Genomic DNA, 26,595 nt, shown 5'->3' on the forward strand with positions numbered 1-26,595 from the left:
CGGTAATACCAAAGCCAAAAAAATATATTTTCAGAATTTTTGTTTGCTCGCCTGTCCATCCATCCGAAAATGTTTGCCCCGCCATAGCTCGAGAACGACCGAACATATTTCGATAAAACTTTTTCTACTTGTAAACATACGAACGACAAAATAATTTACCAAAATATATTGTACAATTATTTATAATTTGTAGGATATGGAAAACATTCCATATAGATGAATATCAATTAATAAATAACGAGATTAGCATTTTGGCCACCTGTTTCAGATTTTCGAGCATCGCGGAACGTCCAAGTAGCTCGTCGCGGGGGTGGGTCACGGAAACGTCGGTTCTTTACCGGCGAACCTGCGGTCTAATAAAGTAGCTGGAATCAAATCGAGCACTTCGTGGCGCCGGAGAACGAGGAAGACCCAGATGTTCGGATACGGAAAGGCCGCAGATGCGAGATAGTAACGCGACATCGAGCGTAAGACAATATCGTCCGGGACTGAGTGTATCGCGCGTCCATGGTATTACCTGCAGTGCGATTGAATTCACAAACACGTAGAATATTTATGTCTCGAGTAGCTAGATCAGTGGCGTGCACAGTCGGGCAAATTTTATTTCCCGTATAACGAATACAAATTTCAGATCCGATCGCGGACCTCACATCGCGTTTCGTCTGTAAATTCTTTCCTAAATAAAAATTACATGAAAACTATTGTTCCATTAACCCTTTACCGTACAATGACCAGTCGGACTCATTATGAGTTCATTTTTACATTTACGAAATAAATAGTAAAGTAATACTATAAGTTCGAAAAATTATTTCAAATTAAATCGTATGTCAATGTGTCAAGTAAAGGACCATTAAATGGTTAAAATGATAGAAGTTGGAATGATTTTACCCTGCAATAAATTCGATTAAAATGTTGTTTCGTTATCGAAAGAGAGAAGAATTATGTCCACTCGTCGAGGGTATAATTCATAATTATGTATCAGTATTGTTCGATGCGCTGCTTCCGTTCTGCGCCCCTTTCTTTTTTAAACGGGACTTCGTTTGAGCCGAGGAGAGCGAAAAGAAGAAATCGAATCACCTTTAATATGCTTCGTTCCGACACGAGCGATTCAATTTCTGTGCACGCACGCCGTAGACGTAAAGTGCGATGCAAACCCCTGTGCTATCCTGTCGGCCATGCGTTTCTCTACGTGCCAAAGGCACCGAAGTAATTGCGAAAAAAGAGTTATTCCGCTGTCCAGCTGCCTTTCACCCGAAAGCACGACGCGCGTTCCCCGGGGGGAGAGACCGCCATTGACTACGGAGAGATATTAAAGCGCCGAACGTTGCTTTTCATCGAGATGCAAATCCACCATCTTATGACCAAATCTCTTTCGAAACCTGCCACGGCCGCGTTGTAAAGTCGCCGCTCTTTTCAACGTCTTCGAAGATTAACTTCCCTATTACGCCTCGACGCTTTGGCAAAATACAGATTGTAATTGTAATCAACCCTCTGGCGGAGAAAATATCCAACTACGACGAACAAATGTATACGTTGTAAACTATGAGAATAAAGTAAATTATACCCAGAGTGTAAAAAAAACAAGATATTAAGGAATTTTTGTTGGGAGGGGTAGTTGTCGGGGAAGTCGACTATAAAACGTATGATATCTCGCTTATTCTTGCTTTTACAGCAAAACCATTTACGACAAAATTTGTTGGATATTAAATTTAGGAACCTTTCTGTTCCATATAAATTTTCTATACAATCGATAATAACCCAGATATCGGCCAGACCCTTTATATCATCAATATCCAAGAGGGCAAGCAATAGCAGAGCCCCAGCCATTAAAATGAAAAACGTTATACGGCAGACAATTCTAAAATACTTTTTTTTATTCAAACAATATTACACAATATATACACGAAACCCTAACTTTGCAACTCTATAATTTCTACACTCGCAGTTTATATGGTATTTAGCTCGAATTAACCATGCTTGAAAATTTTTCTATATATTTGTTCGGTTTCAACTCCCACACGTTTCGATAAAACTTTGTCAGCTTAAAAAATGGGTCATATAATTATTATTATTTTTTATTTCTCCTGCAGAGTAAATGTAATTTTGAACAGGTTTCTCGAAACCGACGACCAGGCGAGAGTAGCCTTGGGCAAAAGCTAGTAATTACCCAAAATTCCAGAAAATTCCGGGAACACCTAATTAACGTCTGCCTACAACGAAACCGGGTTCGATGGATCTTTTGTAATCACATTTAATTAATTAAAACGAGTCGAGAGAAACAGCGCGGCACGTTCGGAAATGGTACATCGAAAATATAGGCCGAGTAATTCATTATTTCGATTCCGCGATGTTCGCGAGCCTCTCGCGGTAATGTTACGCGCCCCGTAATGATTATGATTTTTCGAGTGCACGCATATAACGAGCACCCCTCCCGTTCGAAGCGCGAAACACACGAGGAAACAGACGAGCTCGCATTTACATTCCCGTCTTAATTTGCGGCACCGAAGCGACAGACGGTATTTCCAATTGAACACACCGACGACCGACGAGGGGCGGTGAGTTCGCGGCATCGATACACGCATGTGTACCCCCGGCGTGCACTCGTTTTTTCGAGTGCTTCGTGCACTTTGAATTCTCTGTCCCCGTGTCCATTATACTCGAACCACTCTCCGGCGCTCGTATTGCCGGTAATAATTCGTACGTCTGTCTCTAAAGGGGGAAAAAGTGTCGGGGTCCGAAGGAAGAACAAACGACAAGTGGGAACACGTGCAACGATCCCGTATTTGATATCGGGAGTGGCGCGTTTCAGGGCTCCCGTCCCTCTCTTGCCTTCAATTTATTTCACCTTTCGTTTCTAAACAAAAGATCATTCTTACCACCGCTCGTTCCCGACGATCGCGTTTCCCGATGCATGACGAATCGTACGCGTCATCGTTTCTCTCCTGCAACGAATCGTTCTCGAGCAACTCCGTTTTTTAATTCACAGAAGAATACTTTAAACGCATTTTAAAACGACGTTCACCTTTACTATGATTTAGGAGATAATTTTAAGTTTTCTTTAAAATATAATCTTAAATGATTTCGATAAAATTCGCGGAAGTAATTGTAAGCTCGTGGATGTAACGACCTAGTAAATAATAACGATTCTCCGATTTGAAAAAGAACGAAAGAGTGGCGTGAAAGAGTGAAACCTCGATCTTCGATGCTAATTATCCATATCTCAACGGAAAGGGCTGTTTCATATCGTCGAATTAAAAGAATGTAAGCCGAGTACGCAATCTCTTTTCCCACTGTTTAAGCAAATTGAACGCGGCTAACGAGACCAGGTGTGTGGCGGGCTCGAACCAAACGTGTCGCTGCAATTGGAGAAACGACAGGGGGAAAAAGCGTAATCAAGCGAAAAATACTGCCGATTCGTTCGCCGTTCATACACGAAATTGCTGTCCTATACGTTGTTCCGGAGTCAATGACGTCGAGCACGCTAATTCACGTGCGCGTACAGAGACGAAACGTGCAAACCAACGGGGAGGGAAAGATTAACTTGTTCGAGCAGTCGCCTAAAGAATTTCATTTCAATTCGTTGCTCTTAATTCCTTCGCGCCCACGAACGACTGTTTCGCGACCCAATATCGACCATTTAACGATTTTTACGATACATTTCCCTATGGACAAATCGTTTCAAATATTTCGCGATGCAATTGCATTTGTAAAATTCTTGGAGCTCGAAACAGTTCTATCGTGATTTTACTTACTTTCTTTACAACTTTAAAACTGTGCAAAATTAGGTGATAAAAATTAGTAGATCAGGTGCAACGTATTTGATGCAGCCTTGTAGAGTATTTTTTATACGTTGAGCAGTCACGTTTTAAAATAGACAGAAGAGACCACTTTCAAAAAAGCTTCTCCGTGTTCCTGCATTTACGCGTCTATCGGGATGACGACGATTGGTATAGCGTTCTCTATGCAAGCAATTTGCACAGCGCACGCGTTGCCATTGCGTGCTCTTAAACAATGGATCGTGCCCACGTATCGTCGAGTAGTGCATCTCGACATCGTGACTCACCGAAAGGGACTAATAGTGCAGATCGACAGTAAGCAGTAGCAACGACAGGAAGTTGATAATGACATTGCCCGATGCTTATAAATACGAACACGAGCAGACATAAAGATTTATCGGCTCGAAACTAACGGCTGGTACCTGACAGATTTTTTAAATTCAAACTTACACGCAAAATCTTTGTTCTGCACTCACGACTTTATCTTTTCGAGAAGTCACACCCTGTTCGGCTGTACCACGATTGTAGAGACATCCTCTGCAGCTCGATCCTCCCTCCGAAGGGAGTTAAGAGCGATTAAATTTCGTCTCCCTGTCTTTCAGGTTGAAATAGTCGGGCCCCTACCTCGAGTAATCGGCTCGAAAGACATTACTACAGTCGAAATTCGTCATTTATTGTGTCTTCGACAATTTTACGTTCAGAATTGAAACAGTTTCGAGAAGTTTTATGTCAAATTAACGCAAGATAATATATTCTGATATTTTACAACATAATATATTCTTGTTCATTTATGATTTATCACCAACAGTTTCTGCAAATTGAATAGCTCTTTATGTAACGCGGGATTAGGAAAATTTTTCGCTCGTGAATATTACGATTTAAGGAAGTATCGAAGGTGGTCCAAGTTGGGCAACCCTTCTCCGCGTCGACGAAAAAAACCGATACCAGGCTACGAGCCGGTAGAAAGGGATGGAAAGGGTGTCGAGGAAAGCCATCAGGGAGGAAGAGCACGACGCGACTACTCGAAGAGAGGGAAATCGAGCTACGTATGATTCTATTGAGTAGAGCACATCTGGTGCGGTGCATTGTGCTGCACGTTGCGCTCATCCCGTCATCCGATCTCCGCACGATGCAACCACGACTCTTCGGAAGAAAGGAGAGGAGAGCACAGCGAAGGGGGGACGGAGAAAGGGAGGATGGACCGCGAAAGAAGGGAGAGAGAGCTCTACCCCTTTCAGACTCGTGCCAGACCTTTATCGAGTTATATCGTCATACCTGTCAACCAATAAATCTGAGCGAGTCCTTTCATCGAGGCATCCGTTCTGATTTATGACGGAATTAATATTAGATCCACCGAAAATATCGCCGATATATCGGACTATGCGATTACCGGGGCCGAGACTCAGGGGAAAAAAGGTGCACGCGAGTCGACCCGGCCGGAATCGACTATCGGCATCGGATACACTGCACCCGAAACCCCGTGAAATATGCCGCGAATTTTCACAAGGGGTTGAACGGTGCTTTGACTCACCTCCGACCGTTTTGTTCTTCGCCCGAAGCTTCCCCGGTCCCCCAACATAATGCGAATTTTCCGCATCGTGATCTTCCGGTTCATTACCGAACATTGCATTTCTATTATCCCGGCGAAATTTTATCTTTGCAATTTACTTCGCTGTCTGGAGAGGAATCGGGTTAGTTACGGCAATCGTGCCTTGATTTTTGGATGTTTTAACATTAAATATACCTCGACTTTTTTTGGGTTAAAAAATGGACAAAATTTGGTATCAAATTCTGGTTAGCTTTCAATGTAAATAAGAAATTATATAGGAAAGATGAAAGGAGAGAATCTGCAGATTTCACTGTCTTAGAACAGTCTAACAACGCGTATTAAAAATAGTTAAACTTTACACAGATGCAGTTCCGAAGATATTAGCTTTTTATCCATAACTGAGCCACTTTTAGAAACGGCAAAGCTTCCCCTTTAAAGTGGTTTTTGGTTTTTGTCGATCCGACTTTCCGTTTTCGAGATATCGTAATTTATATAAAAGGTAATTTTTAAAATTCCGCTCTCCGCCTTAGTAAAGGCTATGAACACGCATTAAAAATACTAAAAGTTTAGATGCGTGCAGTTCCGAGACCATTAGTGTTTTATTAATTATTGAGCCATTGATAGAGGCGGCAAGGCCTTCCCTTTAAAGTGGTTTTTGGTTTTTGTCGATCGGATCTTCCGTTTTCGAGATATCGTAAGTTATGTAAAAGGGTATTTTTCTTAATTTGACTATCTCTGTCTCCGTCTGACGCGTTGCGTCGTACCTCCTTGTCGCGCGTGAGTCGAGACAGTCACGTGACCAGGAAGACGTAGTATTTCCAAGAATTTACTACGCACTGTCTACTATCTACGCGCGCGGGGGATGAATGAACTCGCGCGAGCGCATTAAAAACGTAAACAAACTTCGGATGCTCATATCTTCGAAACTAGCCACCGCATCAACTTGAAATTAAAATCTTCATATCTCCGGAACTAATAAAGCTATCGACTCTCACAAACGCTCATTTTAAAGGGCATTTCATCCTCTACCTAATGATCACATCACCTACTATAATTTTTGCTATCTTCTATGTTTATTTTGAAATTTACTTTGACGTTATACACCCAATGAAGTTTCAGCAATTCCTACTGATTATACAACTGGTGAAACTGGATTATAAATTGTTTATTTAATTGAAAGTGAATTTAAATTTCTATGCAGAATGTTTGCATAATTGCTAACCAGCATTCATAAAGGTATACATAAGAGTATACGCTTCCTAGTTTCTATTGTACGGCACACCTTTAACAGATATTGTTGAAGCAACATCCAGGCGAGACGAATTACGGGAAAACGCTAGTTTACAATATTCTAACAATGTCTAGGAAAATTGAATGCAGTTGGAACTTCGACCCGGGCAGGAAATCTGCCAGCTCCTATTCTTCCAACGCGAGGAACGTGTTCTGTGCGACAAGGAAACGCGGAGGCATCGCGCAAAATAACGTCGCGAAGGCAACGTCTAGATGGGCATTGGAAACAGCTACCCACGGAACGACGGGAGTCCCGTTTGCTGGTTGCTTCTGTTCGCTTATAATCTCGAGTACATTTTTCATGGCAGCGCGTTACGTTACATATTTATGTCACGCCCGGTGTCCAACTCCTTTCACGTCGCTGGATATGCAGAAACTGCACGAGAACCGTAGGACGAGGCTCGCGTGGCTCTTACAACGTGGCGCCCATTAATAATTTAGCGAGCCGAACAAAAGGGCGGTACTTGAATTTGATGTTGCCCGTGGTTCTCTATCCCCCTCTCGTTGTTCGTTCATTTTCTATCCCCCGTCCTCGTTTCTGTTATCCGTGACTCGACGCGGTCCTTGTATCCCTTGTATCACGATATATATAAATCCTTTTCAGGCGCGCGTCCACCCTCTTCAGAGAGAATCTGGACGGACGGGGATGAAAATGGAAGCTTACACGCGATTACAGACCCTCCCTTGTGCCGGACCCTCCGGCCAGTTAGCCTACTTTCGAATAACTTTTGACGTCGCACTCGAGCAAATAAACCGGTTACCGGATGGCAAGGATCCATTGTCGAGTTCCCGATGAATTAATGATCCGTCGTCGCGGCGTAATTCGCCCTTGGCAGCGACGGTTGAGCAATCGAGTATCCGCGTTTTCAAACTGGCCGTTACTTTGATGTCGGCCACGGTTCGCAGTGTCCCGAACAATGACGCTCGCAAACGGAATGGGAGCAAGTAACTCGTTACTGTTTTTTTAATCTCCTACCGGAATGTAATTAGAGACGCGTAACTGCGACGTCGAACAAACGGTGCGCAGCTCCCTTTTGTCGATTATCAAGCGAACCGATTGTCCGTCGTTGCCGCGAGGTCGCCGCGTCGCGCAGAGTTTTTAACGCAAATGACAGATTACACACCGGTCGTTGAATTTTTCAATTGGGACCGCTTTGTGCGCGGCCATCGTCGCGCACAAAAGGGCGCGCGACCCGAAGATCGTTTTATTCAAACGCCCGCGATCGCACGCCTTTCACGTGTCACGGATTTGCATACAGGGTTACGGCTCCATTCGCTAGGTAAAATTGAAATAATCTCGTTATGTAAATGGACGCTCGACGGTACGCGGCCTCGACTAAGCGTCGAGAGCGTCTTCGTTGCGTTTCGCGGTTGTTCTCACGTCGCGACCAAAGCCAGAAACGTCGAATCATCGCGTGTCTTTTATCCGCCGCGGCTGTCTCGCGAAATCACGAGCCGCTCGGTTAACCCCCGAACTCATTTCAATGCAAGCCCCCGCGAAAGAAGACTGTCCACCGTTCCCATCGGTTTTTACTTTCCGGAATACCACGCCTCATCGACCGTCGAGAGTCCCGCGAGAGGATTTTATCCAGGCCAGCCATCTCCGAACGTGTGTTTTACTGCCTCCGCTCGGCGCACGGGGTAATAAACGTTCGCGACAGAACGGCCACGAGCGGAAAGAAGTTAATAGGAATCTCTCGAGTTAATTAAGAAATGATAATAACTCACCGAACGCGACTTCGCGTTCGTTGTTTATGCCAGAACCGTTCGTAAGATCGCGAGAGCAAGCAGCGGAGGCTGTGCTCGCTGTAACTCGCGCGACAGAAGCGCACGCATCAAGATTATGACACCAGCTCGTTACACGAATAGCAAGCTTACGACCATTCAGCACGAGAGACGTCGCGCGACCGGCCTTATTACGAGTGCAACGCGCGATTCATCGTAAATTAAAGGAACGAAGGGAGCAATCAGCAATCTCGCTGTAGACCGGCGGGATAAGGCTCCTCGTTGAATCTCGTTTAAGGCAAGTGTGCCTAAACGAAGTCACTGCGAGGGAGAGACTCGTTCTACGCGTTATGTATCTCTCGTTCAGAAATTCCTCGTCCATTGTCCTGGGTCAGCGATGCCAGAACGAAACACTTTTTTTCTTCCAGCATCTCCCAACGCTCGGTCGACGAAACGATTCGACAGATAAAATACAAGCGCGGAGAGAGTCGTTGGCCTTACCGAGAATACTTGAGAAACGCATACGAATGCCAGTCATCGCGAAGAAAACCGTCGTTCGTTGCGTGAAACCGGATGTTTTGCCTCCTCAGCGTCGACTTTCACGGGCAACGCGATCAACTTATTCGTAATAATTGCTAATAACCGTCGAAGGGGGAGAATTATTGCTCGCAATTTAGATCGCGTTATCTAAACGCGCATTGCAACGTGTCGTGACTGCCTGATGCTACGGAATGAATGAACGTTGCTCCATTCGTGCTTAAAATACTCGATGGGGGTCCTAAAATTGTGAAAGTTTTGGACGAAAAGTACAGATCTCGGAATGTTTCTTCACGAAAGTTAATATTTGTTTATCATTGCATCATTGTGAGAACCTCGTTTGAACTATAATTATAATAGTAATTTCGTGGGCTAATTTTATTACGCTAGATGTAATGATATTCCGCCATCTGGTATTCCGTGTTTGCTCTTGTTACATAAACGTCGTGTTGGTAGGGTGCTCTCGTTGCGTTATTGTAATTTCCTGCCGCGAAACGGCAAACATATTTTCGATAACCGCGTAATCGAACGCGCGAAACTGGGTGTCGGCGTTCAGAAACCCGGAAGAGGAACGCGGTTAACCTTAACGCACGGCTATTAATTCGTAACTGCCGTCATTAATGCGAGAGGATTGATAAGCGAGCACTGTTAAGTGACCGAGGCAGACGCGACTTCGTCGATAATTCCAATGACGCGCGATTACGTTACGACCGTTCGGGATTTCTCGATTACCGAGCAATTAATAAAAGCGATAAACGAACGCGGAAAGTCGGTTGGCGCCAATCGCTCAACGATAAATGGCAAAAGTAGGAAGGACGTTTCAGAGAAATCGATAATGAGCTCGCTTTTCTTTCCACCAGCTACCCTATCCATCTGTCAGCCGCGCTTGGGAACTGTTTCGTCTCGCAACGTTCATAATACGCGGCTTTCGACTCTCATTTTCATTTCCCCCGTCTTGTCTGACAGTTTTTTTTCGAAATCACTCGCATGAATGCTCGTTTGTTCCGAAATAATTATTAGGGAACATCGAATAACAAGGGATTTCAGATTAAATATTCTATCCCCAGAAATTGAGAAATATAATCTAATTTTCAAGATTAGATGTTAAAGAAAATAAATCTGGATAGGACTCTTGAATTTTAACGATGTAAAAATATGCATAGTTTTCAATCGTCTGAAAGCAAAGTTTTCGTGAACAATTCGAGGGGTTAGGTCTGACAGTCAATGCGTGAAAAAAGATAGAATAAAATAATTTCTTTATCTTCGCGCTTATTCAAGGTTTTGCTTCACTGCAATGTTAATTATGTGTATACATAGTTATTGTGTGTCTGGCTCAATATACTTCTGGTACATACTCGAGCGAGAACCCTGTTTGCGTTTCCTTTGTCGCAACGAACGAGCCACATCAGTAGGCAACGTGGCTTCGCCGCGCGCGTTTCAGGAAGATCCACACGCGGGGCGCAAATTAATTACAACAGCCTCGTTACGGTTCGCTGTCTGCTGTATCGGCTTTATTACCTTTACAGATACGTTTTTCTCCAATTTCTCGAAGGCAAACCGACGTTGCCGTTACTGTATTTCTAATTTAAATAGAGTTTCTTTGGTATATCTCATGGGTCGTGCGGAGTTTCCGGACAATCCACGAAATTGAATCAAAGTAAGAAAGTTCCGAAGAGTAAAAGAAAGGTAATTGCACGTTCATTGGTTTAACCGTGAAGTCAGGAGCTCGGGAAACCCCGTCGAAAGTGAAATACAATCGGCGTTACGTTTCGACGGGCGAATTCCATTCGTGTACATGCAGCCGGCGAGGGAACGGTGTGGGTGACCGAGGTAAGAAAATGGTGAGGAAAAAGTGGTAGGAGACAGGGGGAGATCGTATACGCGGGCGAAACACGGCAAAGCAATTTCTGTACAACCACGTTTTCTCGTTTCCGCGAAAGGAATCTTGGCCCGAGACACCGGAGAATTTACATGCCCGTTTTACATGTGTGCGCTGCCGTCTGTGATAAAGGATGAACTCTCATGAATGGCCGAGAACGGTTCGCAGGGTTCTGCCTTATTGCGAATTATTCCGTATCACTGTATAGCTTATCGACGCTCTCCGTGAAACCTGACGACCTGGACCGGCTAGATAGAGAGAACGCTATCGATTTCGCTGTTGTTAATGATAATTAAGGCCTGGCACGATGAGATTTTGCTAATGGAACATAATATATCGTACGTGGTATCATATTATTACTCGATTTTCCGAGCAAAAGGCACCGGTTCTCGTTTGACCGAACATTCTCTTACGCGTTACACCCTCCATTTTCCCTCTCATTTTTTTCCAACCCCTTCGACCCCTCCATTGGACTCGTTACTGCATCTCGCCAGATCTTCAACGTACAACCGAGCGAATAATTCAGAGAATCGTTTATTAGGAGCGTTATTGCACGCATTTTACTCGCGAATTTTCGGACCAAAAGTTATTGATAATCACCGACATACGACCACCCCCTCCACGAAGTATCGCAGACCTCGACTATTGGCTAACCTTTGCGAATCCTGAACCAATGAACCAACACAGTTCCTCGCTCCACGACCTTTAGCACGCCCACGCCGAAGCTACGAGAGGTTTCGAGTAAATGATATGTTTCGGAAATCGAGGGAGAAATACTTCGTCTCGATACTTGGCGTTTAACCGAAAACAAATATCGACGTTCGCATTAATCGATCTTACGGAGATGGATCGAGCTGCTCTTAGCCTCGATACCGAGGAACAAATACCACCATTCGTATTAATCCCGCCTTTCGAAGATCCAAGATCGAGAAGCAGTCAACGTTTAGTCTCGTTGTGCGTCGTTTAATCCAGAACAAATGCAGACGTTTGTAATATAGCAAATTTTATATTCGTGTAGACTATGTTCAATGATTTGTAGTACGATTACAGTGATATTAAAACGAGTATCAGGCGTGATTCGTAAATTGAATCTGCTGGTGTTGTAATTCGCCTCCACTGTACGAAAAATGGAATGAGCAAGGAAAAAATTCTAAACTGTGAACCAGTCGAATCTAACGAAATATTGCACCGTTATAATAAAGTAAATTTAGTAATGGCTTCAATTTCCAAGTTTTATTACCGTAAACAGCCAAATCCGCGAGTCGACGATCGAGGGCGACGTAGACGAGGACTCCCTTGATATGTTAAACATAATATAACCGCTAAAGTATGAGAAACCGAGCGAGTAAAGGTAAAGCGGACGGAATACTCGCGGTTGTTCCAGATAGATGGATTTGCACGTCCGATTAAACTCTTTCCGACGGCGGTGTTCTGTGCGAACGCTCGAAGAGCAACGAATTCGTCATCCGAAAATTCTTCCGCTCCGCCTTTAAGAGGCAGCGTCGCGTGTTCCTCTCGCAACAGGCCTGCGTTCAGCCCTCCTTTTGCAACCCGCTGTTTCTGCTCCTTGCCTCTGTCGAGGAATATTAATTACGACCACTTCACAAAAGACACCGACCGGAAGTTTTTGCCGGCTATCAAATGCAGAACAGGTTAATTAAATTCTCGCCGCTCGCGGCTCGTAAAGGGACTCCTCCCGCAACGTGGCCCGCACAATGCTCGGGGTCAGAACACCTCGAGACTCTGTTAATTAGGCGCTCGATAAATACCACTACTCTCATCCGAAAACGCTTCGAGTCAGTCTCCATGATCTTCCCGTCATCTATCGGACGCTCGAATTTTTCGACGTCGTCGCGTTTGCGGTCTCGACAAGATCGAGATTTTTCAGATCCTGCTTCGATGGAGAAATTTTTAATTTAAATTTTGGTAAACATTAATTTAAACGAGGTCTGAAGATTGCAATTTCCCGATCCTCGACGTTACACCGGTCTCGCGAGTACGAGGACGCGCAATAAAAAATCAAATGCAAACGCCACGGGCGCCGATCGTTCCTAACTTTCAGTCTGTTTCCGTCTGGGATGCAATTTACGAGGAAGTGACGTGATTCGGACTTGTTTGCAGGGAAATAGACCGGCTAGATCGGGGGTAGAAACTCTCTCGTGGAAATGTTTTTCAATCGTTCCGTATGTAGGTCGTCGTTTCTACCGGACGAAGCTCGACCAAAAAAGTCATCGAAAAAAGAGTTACACGAATGCCTTTAAATAACGCGTGTATTAATGGACAAAGGGCGTTTAAAGCGGATCCGTTTACTTTTGAAAACACCGCACAACGCGGTCTTTGTTCGATGATCAACTCCAGGAAGTCGCGAGATAATCAAACTAATTAGGCGATACCATCGATGCACGGTCAGCGAGGATTGATTTCCACGGACGTACAGACAGAATCCCATAAGCGTAATTGGATAGAGAATACCGCCGCGCAGTTTATATTGATCGGAATGTTCACATCAACGATGTAATCATATTTGTCCAGGCATGCTTTGGAACCCATTCCATTGTGTTTGCTTAATAATTATGGATCGATTCTGCTATTGGATAATATTGACCCCTGTTACTGCCACATATCACTTCGTTGCGGTGCATAAATGGATAACGGGCCAACCGCAATCTAGTAGACAGACGAAAAATCATACCGGTATGCTAAGTACTCTACGATTATCGTTTCCATATCGATTTCGTTGCGCCCTAAGGAACAAACGGGCCAAAACAAGTGGAATATTGCTTCGATGCATCGACCCCGTTGTTTCATTTTGTTAGGTAAATAAACAGAGTACAACAGGGTACTCTGCTTTTTTATTTGACAGTTTCAATTTCGAAAAATTCAGGAAAGTATAACGATCCCCATTTGTATTATTTCAAAGAGATACGAGTTATAGTCTGCGATTATAATTTTAAAGGTTTTTCCTAAATTCGGACCACAGTGCGTTGTGCAATATCGTATGAAATGTCCGCCTGTCGTTGAACTCTCGGTGCCTCGTTTACCTATCTTTCGCGGTTTCAAAATTTCGTTCGCGGATTCATCAACGGCGATAAATAAAGTACGCGAAAAATAACAGCGATACGTCGTTATTGGAAGCTTTTTCAATTATATACCGAAAATGATCAGCGAAATTTGACACGAGTCGTTGCAGTCGTGTTTACTCACACGCGCGTAGCAGGTTTTAATTAACGGGTGGAGTGGCGCGAGAGGGTTGTAGAAACCTCAATGCATTCCCCTCGACCTACCATAGCTGATCACTCCGGAGGTATGTAACTTCGTGTACATATATGGCGACGTTGGTGGCCTATAAACCCTTCTGGGATTACACGTGCATATGCGCCTATACCCGAAGCTACTTGGATAGTCGCTGGACATCAGGCTCCCGGCCATTTCGTTCGTCGAAAACATATGGATCGACGGCCACGGACTTTTTGACGCATTGCTACGAAAACATTTCCCAACAAACTGCATCGTCGATTCCAAAACATTTTCGAACAAATTCGAACGCGTTTTATTACGTCGTGTTTCAACGCAAAGTTTACGATTGAATTTTTCTGCCTGGTATTAATATTACTATTATTACTCGTTGAAAACCAAAACTTCGCGACTCGAAACGGAAATCCAGAGTCCGCTGGTCGAGCGTTAATTCGGAAAACGACGGTTCAAATGTACCTGTACACGCTTGTACGATTTTCGTTGGTGCGTTATCGATTTAAATCGTAAGCTTATTAAAATGCTTTCGTTTTTTTCTCCGCGACTTCAATTAACCGGTTAAGCGTGTACATACCAGTAGTTTCGAAACACCTACGGTATGAGTACGGTCGCATGTGTGCGTCGGTCGATGTTGGACGCCGAAAAGTGTTCGTCCGCTCGGCGGGGAAGGTGTTACACGTATCCCAGGGGCAGCGGTGCATGTCGGGCTAATTGATTCCCAACGACGACGCGCACGTGTCACGCGTCATCAACCGCGGCGTCCATATGCATATACGGGGGCTGCCCCGCGTGTTTTATGTATATGAAGGGCGATTTCGCCCGAGCTACGAATGGCTGCCGCTAAAATTCAAACGCTCCGCGCACGCAGCCGCGAGTTTTGCTTCATTTGGACGGACTCGAGAGATCCTGGCCGCGCGAATCGGATTTTTAAGAGCCACCGTTCGGCTCAGCCATGTAAAATAAAGGACGTAGCACGCGGCACATATAAATGGGGACATGAATAATAATCGCCTCCGTATCGCAACCGATATCGACGTGCCGTTAAAATATACAGCGTTGCGCCGATGTCGACGATAATTTGTCGGAAATGCGTGATTTTCCGCGTTATACGGCCCGTATCGTAACACGAGCCAGTTTCACCAGCGGATTAGCAAAGCAAGAATAGTGATAAAAATTCGAAACTTGGTTATTTTTATACCGTAATAATTTTTTGACAACAACTTTGAATTAAAATCATTAAAATCGAGACGATTTTTTCGTGTAAAAATAACTCGTAGACTAGATTCCTACTGGTATCCGCTGTATCGATAAAATTAAATTCCCCGGAGACGGAACAATTAATTTTCACAATACCGATCATTGGGCCAAAGAAAGTACACGTGCTAGTCTTCGATCAACTCGTCCACGATAATTCAGTGTAAACGTATGGGCAGCGATAATTGGAGATAATGTAATCGGATCTGTCTCCTTTGATGAGAGATTAACGGGTCAATCTCATGTCAATTTCTCGAGCAATCAATTGCACGAGTTACTGAAAGAAGTTCCATTACATGTTGTACGTCGTATGTGGCTTACGCATGACAGTGCATCGACATATTTCAAGCAAGCAGACAGTTCTTGAACGAACGATTTTCTAACAGATGGTGAAGTCACGAAATAATATTTCTTTCGACAAATATAACTCAAATAATAACTTCTTCTATTCTCAAAGTTTAATTACTCTGAAAGGATTATTTATTTGTTGTGTATTCTTTATGCGGAATTTTTATTTTTAGCTTATTCTGTACAGCGTCTGGCATTTTCCCTGGTAGTAGTTAACCGCTACACTGATAAATTAACCGATCTCGAGCGACAAGTGTTTTCCGCTCATGCGTGACTGCGATCCACGCAGAAGGTACCCAGCGAGCAGAGGCAGAGACCACGTGTCCATTTTTCAACGTTATCTCGGATCGTGTCGCGTTATTAATGAACTTACAATGCAAACGGGTTGCGTACTCTTGACGTATGCACGGTGTAATAAGGCACGATCGTTGCTGCTTCATTGTCGTTGCGAGTCGCGAGCGATCTGCCGCTAGGTTGTCGAGATTCGCGATAGGACGTGCTACTTTCGTGGAGGCTGCTTTCGAATACGACTGAATTTTTTATTTTCCCCTTTTATTAGAACGCTCGGTACTGAATTGGCAATCTTTAAGCGGATCGCTCGAGCACGCCAACAACCAGACTGGTCATTCAATTTTAAATTGAACGTTCATTGGAGTAACATTCGTTGCAATCTTAATCATTGGTTCTAAAGTTCCTTTCATATCTCCTGAAGAAAGCTACAATGCTTAGTAACTGAAACGTCGTCGCATAAATAAATCATTATACGTAGTTATCGATGTTCATCGTTTCCAAAACAAATTCAATAAATTCTGAATACAGTAAAATGACTACCGAACTGGGAAGAATTTTGAAATTCAAGAAAATTGAAAACTTAAAAGCTAAATTTATGAAAAGGTGACATTTTTAAATTAAATAAATATTGTGTAGCGATTCGAGTATAAATGAGAGTTTCTTAGAATATATTTATAGAAACGATTGTGCTGAGAAAGTAAACTCTTGTGCAATTTTGTTAACAAATTGGCAGTATTAATACCGGTATTAAAAAACTCGTGCAGCGAGTACTAGCTTAATAGCCAATTGGGCACGAATTCATCTCTGTATCTCATCGAAGTTTCTTACAGAGTTATGAATCGGTACGAGGCAGAAGTAAAAGCATTTTTAAACCGTATTCTCACAGCCCGTTGAATCGTGAGTGCATCAACATATCTCGGAAACAAAACGGTCCAGCATGGAGTGGCGTTTAATAAATGTGAGAGCCCCGGTGAAAGCCAAAACTCGACTGTCGGCGGGCAAACATCCCTCTGTAGTTTATTTAAAATTCAAAAGGAGTAGTGTTCGTTCGTTTCTTTTTAACGACGCACGGTCAATGCTGTTTATTACAGCAAACTTTTAAAAAGAATCAAGGCGGCCTGCCCGGTTGAAACGATGCTCTATTCGCCAGTGTGTTGCTGCTGCATTAACGCAACAAATTAAAACGTTCTTAAATATATAAACCGCGAAAGTTTGTCGAATTGCTCCCGAACGCGTAATCGTTAAAGTTTACAAACGTAAATTGGAACAGAGTAACGAGATTATAGAATTTTTTAACTCAATTTTTCCGACGGCATCGTGTGCAAACAAAATTCAACTCGTTCGACTGAGCTTTGCGCGGGAAAGCTGTCTCCTTTTCGGTCGCTCCAGGAATCGAGCCCGACGGTGCGCCGCACGTTCCGTTCGACGTGCAAGCTGCATTTTATTAAAATAGTTGGCCCTAAGTTTTTTAATAGAACCGCCCAACCGCGTTGTGCTTTTTCTTGTCCGCCGTTACGTACTCGCGGGAGTAACTTCTCTTTTTACCCCGCAGCGGGACGTAAGTTATAAGAAAAGACGCGGGCGCAATATAACTACCGTTGAAATTTCGGTCGACGGGGAGTATAATATAATTTTTCCGCGGCGCACCGTCAACGAAGTTGAAAATCGGCGAACCGTCGCCCGGGTAAAACTCGAGACAAGAGAATCGTTTCGACGATACTGCCCCTCCTCGTATCAAACAAAGAGAAATCTGAATTAAATCGCGGAACGAATTATCCGCTAAAAGGGACCCATCGATGAATGTACATTTCCCGTCCGACGAACAAAAAGACGACAACTAAACGAAAACAGTGAACAACGAATTGAACGATGCGATAAAAGTAAAGACAACAGTCTCTTTTGTAACGAGCTAGAGAATACGACGGGCAATCTCTCTTTAAGGGGATCGTATTTTCCTGCTTTTACAATATTTCTTCCGTTCCCCGAGCGGAAACAAAGCGTCGGAGAAGCGACGTTGATCACCGAAGTTTCCAGCACCGAAGCGCCGTGTGATATTTTAGCGATCTAGGGACAAAACCGTTGCGCCGAACAAACACTTCCTTTCCTTGACTTTACGGGTCTCGCTGCTAATGGGAAAACATAATTAAGCGTATGTTTTACGTTTGCTCGTAGTCAAAGACACAGCGATACCAGAAACTGAGTGGCACTTTTCTGAACCGGGAAACGAAAGATTGATGCCACGGACGATGTTGAATTCTCCAATGGGGGGACTATTTGTTCTTTAAACGGGACTACGCTATTAATTATTCGTGGTTCAATCTCTTCGATTCTGTATAACTTCTGGAAAATTATAAAAAATATAAAGGTGGTCACAATCTTGAAACTTGTTCTCGACAATTAAACGTGAAACTATCCAATACCCATCTGCTTTTAAAATTTCGCCGAAAGTTGCGTTTCAGAGGGTCCAAAAACTTTATTTATCGTCTTATGAATTATCACCTAAATTCCTTTTTGATCGGGAAAGTTACACTGGTCGACACCGAGAATCACGACTGACAACTAGCGAGTTCGTTTATCATCGACACACGCATTACTTCGGTGCTCCCTCCCCCCTAGCCCCGGCATCCATCCAGCTATCCTGCGTTTCCGGTTAGCGATATTTTGCCCTTTCATTAAGCGACGAAAGCTACGTGATTAATGGAGTTCGGTTACCATGCGGTTTTCACAGAGCGGCGCCCCTGACGGTCGACGTCAGTCAGAAGTTTCGCGAAGCGCGATACAAACGCGTGGAAACGAAAAGGTTTAACGAATGAAAGCCTAGGGGGCGGGGGTTGGAGGGAATCGCAGGATCGTTCGGGCGAATCGTAGACACAGTGTACTTTTTTTCGCGCCCGACGAAGCTTCGTATTACCGGGCGAGCGTGACTTTCGAAATAAAAAAAATCGAGGGAAGAATTCACGGTGGCGCGTCGATGCGTGCGAGAGAATCAGGGTTGCCACGCGTCAATAGACACACGGTTCTAACGAAGGGACCGCAGCGTCCCTGTCCGCGCACACACCCTTCAGTTTCACGAAATGCAATCTTATCAGCGCGCTCCACGGCTCCTCTGTGCAACGAGACACAACGCCGGAACGGGGAGGATTTTATTCGAAACGCAAATAAGAAATAACTGTTTGATGTAACGCTACTTCGTGTGCGCGCGTTGCAGTCAAAGGATGAACTTCACGAATATGTACATTCGCTAATTTCATCCATTAACCCCTCAAGTTCGATCTCACGAGACACCACAAAGCTTGTCATTTAAATTTTAATGATTTTTTAAGGAGTCACAGAAAAGATCAAAAAATAGGTAAATACTGTACGGCTTTTAGGGGATAGAATTTGATTCGCAAACATAAAAGGCTTGAAGACTAGTACATCGTACGGGTGTATTTGAAGGGTTGAAGTATGCTTTTCCTAGCGAATGTACATTTTCTCATGTAATAATTCTTGTTATTTTAGTGAAACGTCACTAACAGAAATGGACAAAATTTCATTCTAGAAATCTGTGTTTAAAAAATCGAAAAACCGTAAAATGGGGTACCGTGTTACCCGAAACAGTATTAAAAATGTTGTTTAAAAAGTGTCTAGGTCTGACGGCGATGCAAGTTTCGCGTAAAAAGACGCGAACGCGTACGTGTGCGTGCACGTGCACGTGTACCCGCGATACAAAACACTTTTATACGAGTCTGCATCGGCAGCTATATGATCCATGCGCAAGCGACCTCGGCCCCTCCGGGACCTTTTCACGAGTGCGCATAATGCGATCTCATTTTATTTTGCGCCTCCCCGTTATCGTCTGCGTTCGTATAACGCCGCCGGCTAGCCTCCACGAGAGAGAGAGAGAGGAAAAAAACGACGAGAAAGAAAAGAGTCCCGCCGTCCCTTTTTCAACGCTTCCTCGTCTTCGCGTAAACCAAAGTCAAGTGGATTTTTCGCTGGCATTCTTGCGCTTCTATACACACGAGCGGTTGCTTATGCGTTAATTTGACGAAAACGTTGCCGGTGCGATACTTTTTTCCTCCCCCACTGTCGAACGACATCGCGAAATACGAGCGAAACGCGGATAGACGGGAATAATTTTTTCGCCATTTCTGATCCTACTGCTCCGCGTAATCCTTTTCGTTTCCTGATAGACAGAAATATATACTATATCGTCTACAAAAGTCTTCATAGTTTCTTAATTTCTGACTCCCAATTTTGTAAATTCATTTCAGAGATATTTGTAAAACTCGATCGATCGAAAGTGTATCGAATATGGTAGTTCCCCGCGAACCTGTTAACTTTTAACGTGATAGTATACTTTTATAACACAAACGTATAGAAGTATCAAAAAGTCTCGTCGTTTGAAATCGTACTAAAACAGTTGAGAATGAAAATTTTTAAATATCATCAGTATCGTCGAATTAATACCTTCGTCCTCCGTTTCTGCATGAATTTTTCCTTCACTTAATTTTTTATTTTGTCTTAAGTCATTGGCTTAAAAAAAGCTATAATTATAAAACAAGATGCTTCCTCAAATTCTCCGAAAAATTTTATCCTAAAAATGTCATAGTGCTATGAAATTATATACAAGAGTCTTTTAGTCTTCAAAAGCCGCGAAAAGAATAATTCTGCTAAACTATATTTTCGATTACTTTTATCGCTAGAAAAACAAAGATGAGTCAAAAAGTCTCCACTGTACTCTACTATTAAAGGTTAAATTTCATCGAAACGTACGATTAACACTTTGGTGCGTCTCCTTGTTGGATTCGGGGACGAGATCGCGTCGTTATCGATGGCGAACGACACTCGCGGTGAATCGAACCAGTTGCCGATCGTAGCACCGGCCGCAACGATTATCGAGGGGTTAACGATCGACGTGAACGGAGGTATCGTAGAAAACAACGTGACGCGTCGTTATTGATTGTTGCGTCGGTCGGGGCCGACGCCGGGTTAGGTGCACCGTGCGTGCACCAGAAGAAGATGGATATAATGTGCGAGAGCGTATGCCGCGGGCTCCGACCCTCGACGTAACAAATTGTTTATTGCCACATGCTCGACTCTCACACCGTACGAAAATGGGGGGATTGGTCGCGACACCGGCCTTATAAACACCCAATGCCAATCTTCACCCATTGCCCGTACGTACGGTCCTTCCTCGTCCCGGGGTTGCCGCAAGTAGAGACGTGAATGCGTCCGCGCACACGCGCAAACACGCTCAAACACAGAGGGGGCAGAAAGCACTAGGCCAGGGGCTGGCCGAGTCAGTTACTAACGTCCATTACACATACCCACCGAAGGATCCTTGTTTTATTTTTCTTTTTTATTATAGCCGGATCACGCCGTGAGCCCGGGAGGCTTATGTAACGCGTGTTTATGCCTCGTATATAGTATAGAGAGATCGAAAGAAACGCCAGTGATGCCAGAGGTGGGGAGGAGAAGTCGATACCGCCCCCACCTCGTCGCCAGGTCAGCCTAGTGGCGTATCTACTGTGCGTCCTTGAGAAGTTGGCTAGCGAACGGAATGCGGGTCTCATTGGTCCCTAGATCCCCATGTATTGCCGTTATTGGTCGAAAGTGCTAGCCAACTTCTCGCTAATGCCCGCTAGTCGGTTCGAATAATGAGCCAGACTACTGTGCGTTTGCAAGAAGATGGACACAGGGATTACAGACTTTTATTGGTCCCATATCCCCTACCTATAAGTTTCTGCTAGCATATATCACGCGATTATAGGAATAATTAAACTCTAATCTGATCACCTAGGTGATATTGTTTACGACTGCAGGTTAATACCGATCTACCAAAGGCGGTGTTAAATATTCAGTATCGCGAGAGCGGTCTGTCTGGTGAAACTCCTACTGGCTTTTCTCTCGATCTCCCTACGGTATACGCGGTGCTTCTTTTCTTCTTTTGTCCGTCGGTACCGCGACGGAGGGAGTCTGAACACGGAGATCGACCGGACCAAGAAGAATACTCTGGGATATTCTCCTTGTGCATCCAGATATTCATGTAGGGACTCTCGAACGAGAGGATGCTATTATGTGGCCGTAAGAACGCCGATATATATCCGTGGAATTCGAAAGATTTCAATTCCGACGACGGGTCTCGCGACAGGGAGACAAAGTAATCGTCGGGGATCAGGTATTCGATATCGGGAAATAGTGAAACGATCGCGCGACGCCTCGACACACCAACTTTAATTCAATCAGCCCGGGCTCTCTGTCTCGATTGATCAATATTTGCCGCGCGATAGTTCTCCGCGTGCGGTTCTGGCTTCCAAGTTTTCGCACTGCGAACGGAACCCGCGGGGGTCCTGCGGCAAGGAAGACGTCCACCGACGGTAATAGGTGTCTCCAGGGACTTCTGCACGGAGTGGCGGATTGTATGTTCACGCTGGTTCGAGAAAAACCAGCTCGATAAACGATCGATGGACACGGACGTCGGTGCCGCGTGTTAATTGTGTCTACAATTTTATCCCATTTACTTTCTGGATTAAATTATACGGTAGTTCCATTTATTGACGTTAAACACAAATTTTCAACTGATCCCAGCCTCGTGTATGAAATGTGCATATTTTTTAAAAATGTTAACGTGATCTTACACTCGAGTAGTTACACCACCTTCAGAATTTTGAAACATCGCAAATATAAAAAGCTAAGAGTCCACTTTCACCCAACTTATTAGAATACATCGAGGCAACTTTTGTCGTTCTCTGTGCGATACTCATAGCTCGTCTTAGGGGTTGCGATTCCCAGGTAATAAGGTTTCCCGTCTTTGATCGATGAGCGACGACGAAGCGGCGCGCACTACAGTCGGATATCCCCCTTGAGAAAAAATTCGTACTTTGCTTTTTCGAGTTTTCGCATGGGACTAGGTGGAAAATGTTCTTTCTTGGCGAGGAAGAACGAAATTGATTTCTTCGACCCCCTATAACGACGCGTAATCGTACTAACTATTACCTTAAGTATAAATATCTTCCAAATTTGCAAATTTCTGCAAAATGTTTCGATTGCTGACAAATCATTTTGTCCCTAAAATACAAGTTATAAATGTAAACTCTGTACTTCAAAAAATATAAAATACCTTTAAGTTTACCTATGTAATTCTCTTGCCAAGGTGCCATCAATTTTATCCGTTCTTTAATACAACGTTAAAGAAATATAAATAAAAATGCGTTGTCTGCGTAAGTTAGGCGTCGATCCTGCGGAACAGACAGCCGAAGAGGCAGAGTACGAAGGAAGCTGGTCGAAGAAACACGCCGTGGGAGAAGGTGAGACCAGCAGGAGCAAGAATGGCGGGCACAGTTCACCTGACAGTTGTTATCTTATTACTGATATCGCATCGCCGCCGTTCGGGTCCCGTCCCGGTTTCGTCCCCTGTCCTGAACAAATGTTTGCGCCGCGCTGCCGCGGACAGATAGTGGTGCAAACCGGTAGACCGGCCCTGCGGAGGAGTCGGGCTTCCTGTTTGCCCTCGAGTACGCCCCGCCGCAGGAACACGTAACACGTACATGTACCACTAACTCGCGCGACAAACGAGTAAACGCAGACAAACGGGGCCACGGTCGACCGTGGATCGCCCCTACAACCCTGCAAGGGGCTATTTGGGTTAGAACGAGTTATCGCCTTTCGGAAGTTTGCACCTAGTCGCGTTTTCCGAAACGCTTTACGTACCGCTCGCTGAACACGCGTTCTCCTCGCTCGTTATCTTATAGTAATGGTCGCTAAGCAACCTTCCGGTCGAGAAAAAACTCAAAGCTAGGCGTTTAAAAAAAAAGGGGAAAATTAAGAGCCACCCCGGAGTCGAGAATATCGAAACGTAGCAATTTTTCTAGATTTGAAATTTTCTTTATTTCGACCACCTTTGCGTCAACAAGATAGTTAAATAAGATATGATAGATAAGATAGATTTCACTTATAGCATCGAGTAGTTTGCGAACAAACTGTGTTTATTTGCGTGCAGTGCTTTAAAAACGTTTGAAATTTTCGGGTTCGCGAGCGTTCCTCGTCGAGCCAAAAGTAGCAGTAATTTATTCAAAAACCGCAGCTTGTCGACCGCTGATTGATGGGGATGCGCGCGCGTTTCTAGTGGTATGAGCTAGTTGGTCGAATCTGTCGTTTCGAATCAATTTACACTCACCGCGAGGAGTATGTTGACACGTTTGGCAAGCGTATTCTTCGTCGCTAAATATTTCAACTTAGCAAAAAATAGGATCAACGACTGGCTCGGATTGATTAGTACAGTCATCAACCCAGTTTCGTACACTGTAACGATAGAGCATTTTTTTTTTTTAAATTATTCTATTAGAAACAACCCTAGGAACATCTTATCGAGGCTTAGAAAATATGTTAGAACAAGAGCAAGGCTGTCTTGCTTTTCATTCCGTTCTGTAGATAATAGTGTGAACCACTTCTCGAAACCATAACTCTCGCGGAAGCTATGATGATTTATACGATACGCTATATCCGAACACCCAACACTCGATTTCACGTCGGACGCGCGGAAAGAAATATTGTAAACGCCGTCGGGTCAGAGGGGTTAAGATTTGTTGCGCGGGCAACATAATTTTTCCAACTGTATCACGGTCACATTTTTTACATGGAAAGACACCTCGAAGGTTCGTTGCACCGGCACCTACGAAGTGGTAATTCTTTCGTTCGCTGTATCGTCGTCCAGTCGGAATAATTTTTTAAATAACATCTCGGTGTAACGTAACGCCATTAGGGGCGGCTTTCTCGTTACTTTCGCGCGTGATAATGCGTGGGTGGTTTTCGCATAACGGAAAAACAGTCCGGTGGCATTTTTATCCGCGCCGTAGTTTATGGCACGGAAACGGTATTAGCCCCCACCGATAAATATAATGTATTCCTTCGGTATTTCGATACGGGCCTCGAGGTATCGGTGGAAAAGCATATTTCGCTAAGACAAATGATGCATTGCCCTCAAGGAAATATATCAGGCGTGAAAGATACGGCGCGCGTGTTAGATGAGAAAGGAAATTTAACGCGAGAGCATCTCGGAGTTCTCCGCGTGTTACATTGGGATGGTGCATGCCACTGCACGAAGATCGATTCTTGGTCCAAAGATACAACTGCCATTCCATACCAAATCGATCACTTTCGAGCTTGGTCCGTGGTATTTTAGTAAAATTGAAATGTAACGTGGTTCACGAAGAATTTAGGAAACTTCGTTTCGTTTTAAAAATTCGAGAAGTTAAAATTCCCGCCAGAAGACACCTCTTTCAGGGGTGTTAATTTAATTATTGCATTTTTAAAAAGCAGTTTCATCTCCGTTGTAAAAAGTACATGGTATTTATTGATATTTCCTTTTTACCTTGGATCTGTAAATTCTTATTTCGTGGTGATCGATTTGGAAGGGAACAGGTCGCATGGTTTGCGGACGAACAGATGTCGACTTTACGTAACGACGTGCCGTTGCGGATCTTAGGTGGTCCAGAAATTCTATTGGTGGAACGGATCGCTTTACTGTCCGAGTGCACGGACCCGACGCGTTTTCCCCGAGCTAAACGACAACTCGAAATAGCGACGAGACTGACGTGCCCGACGAGGAATCGCACGCGAGATTATTTGGAAAGCGGTCGAGATGCAATCCGACCGATGAAGACGGCTCTGACCCAAACAACTGCTACTATTCGTCTACCGAATCGCGATCCTCTAGCAGTCGAACAGGTGCTTCTTCGACTGCTTCCTAAATTAAACGCCCTCGATCTTTATTCGGCGAACGATCGTTTTAGATACGGATTCGAATACCTGCTGCAAATCAGAAATACCCTTCCTCAAAATGTCACGTGCACAGGAAACAGGCTTAAATAAATATTACAAAAATTAAAAATCTGCGAATTAATAATTAGTAAGTTCTATTTTTAAAGAAATAAATTTCTGTCGATTCGTGACGACCAATTTAGCAGAGAATTTCTCGATGTACCGGTAGCCACGTTTTCCACGATTCTTTTTGCAAGAGTGACTCCGTCGTTTCATTAGTTAAATAATTTAGCCGGGATAATAAACATTTTATCGTATCTCCAAGGTGTAGTCTCGCGTGTTGGCGAGACCGAGACAAAGAAGCTGGATATATTAACGGTAACGACGATTAACGCGAGGAATTACTCGACGGTAATAACAACGCGGCGATGCTCGCGGCCGATATGGCGTCGTTAATCGTGAAAATCCGTATAAAAATGTTTACGAGAAAGCCGAGTCCCCGACGGCTGAAATCGACGTGTTAATCGCACGCGATGCTGACAGTACCGTGCAGAAAATGTGACTGTAATCTCACGCGCGTGATCACTCGGCGAACAGGCCGATTATTCATTATGTAGCCCGAGCCGTTTCAACGCGACGACGTCGTGCTGGCAATTACTTCGAGGCTGGTCGTGGTACTCGATAAATATTTTGTTCGTACGAAATTAAGGTTTCGGTATGTCGCGACGCTTGCACATTACGACGCCGCCTAAAGTGCCGCGGTAAATTGCCGCGTCTTCGAGATGACCTGGCGTCATCGTTCGTTACATCCAGCGACCTTATAATTGCTCCAACGCGAGCAATATCTGTCCCCTCTGAGTGAACGCGACGATAAAAGACGCTACGCGATATCTACGAGGAGTTAACGAATCGCCAACGTTTCCCTATCGCGGGGAGAAACAGCGAACAGT

The 26,595-nt window shown here is 44.2% G+C and overlaps 1 protein-coding gene across 3 annotated transcripts in view; it reads right to left on the reverse strand.

Annotated features, from left to right (window-relative positions):
* LOC143342399 (discoidin domain-containing receptor 2) overlaps positions 1 to 26,595 on the reverse strand; it is a 192,359-nt gene that overhangs the window by 156,530 nt on the left and 9,234 nt on the right. The window contains exon 1 of one of the 3 annotated variants that reach the window (XM_076766226.1): positions 20,660 to 20,741. The exons of the other annotated variants lie outside the window; for them this stretch is intronic. The gene's annotated coding sequence lies outside the window, so the exon portion shown is untranslated. Of the gene's footprint in view, positions 1 to 20,659; positions 20,742 to 26,595 lie in introns of those variants that run through there. 3 annotated transcript variants of the gene reach the window in all.

The sequence above is a fragment of the Colletes latitarsis genome, chromosome 6 (genome assembly GCF_051014445.1).
Source record: "Colletes latitarsis isolate SP2378_abdomen chromosome 6, iyColLati1, whole genome shotgun sequence".
Lineage (NCBI taxonomy): Eukaryota > Metazoa > Arthropoda > Insecta > Hymenoptera > Colletidae > Colletes > Colletes latitarsis.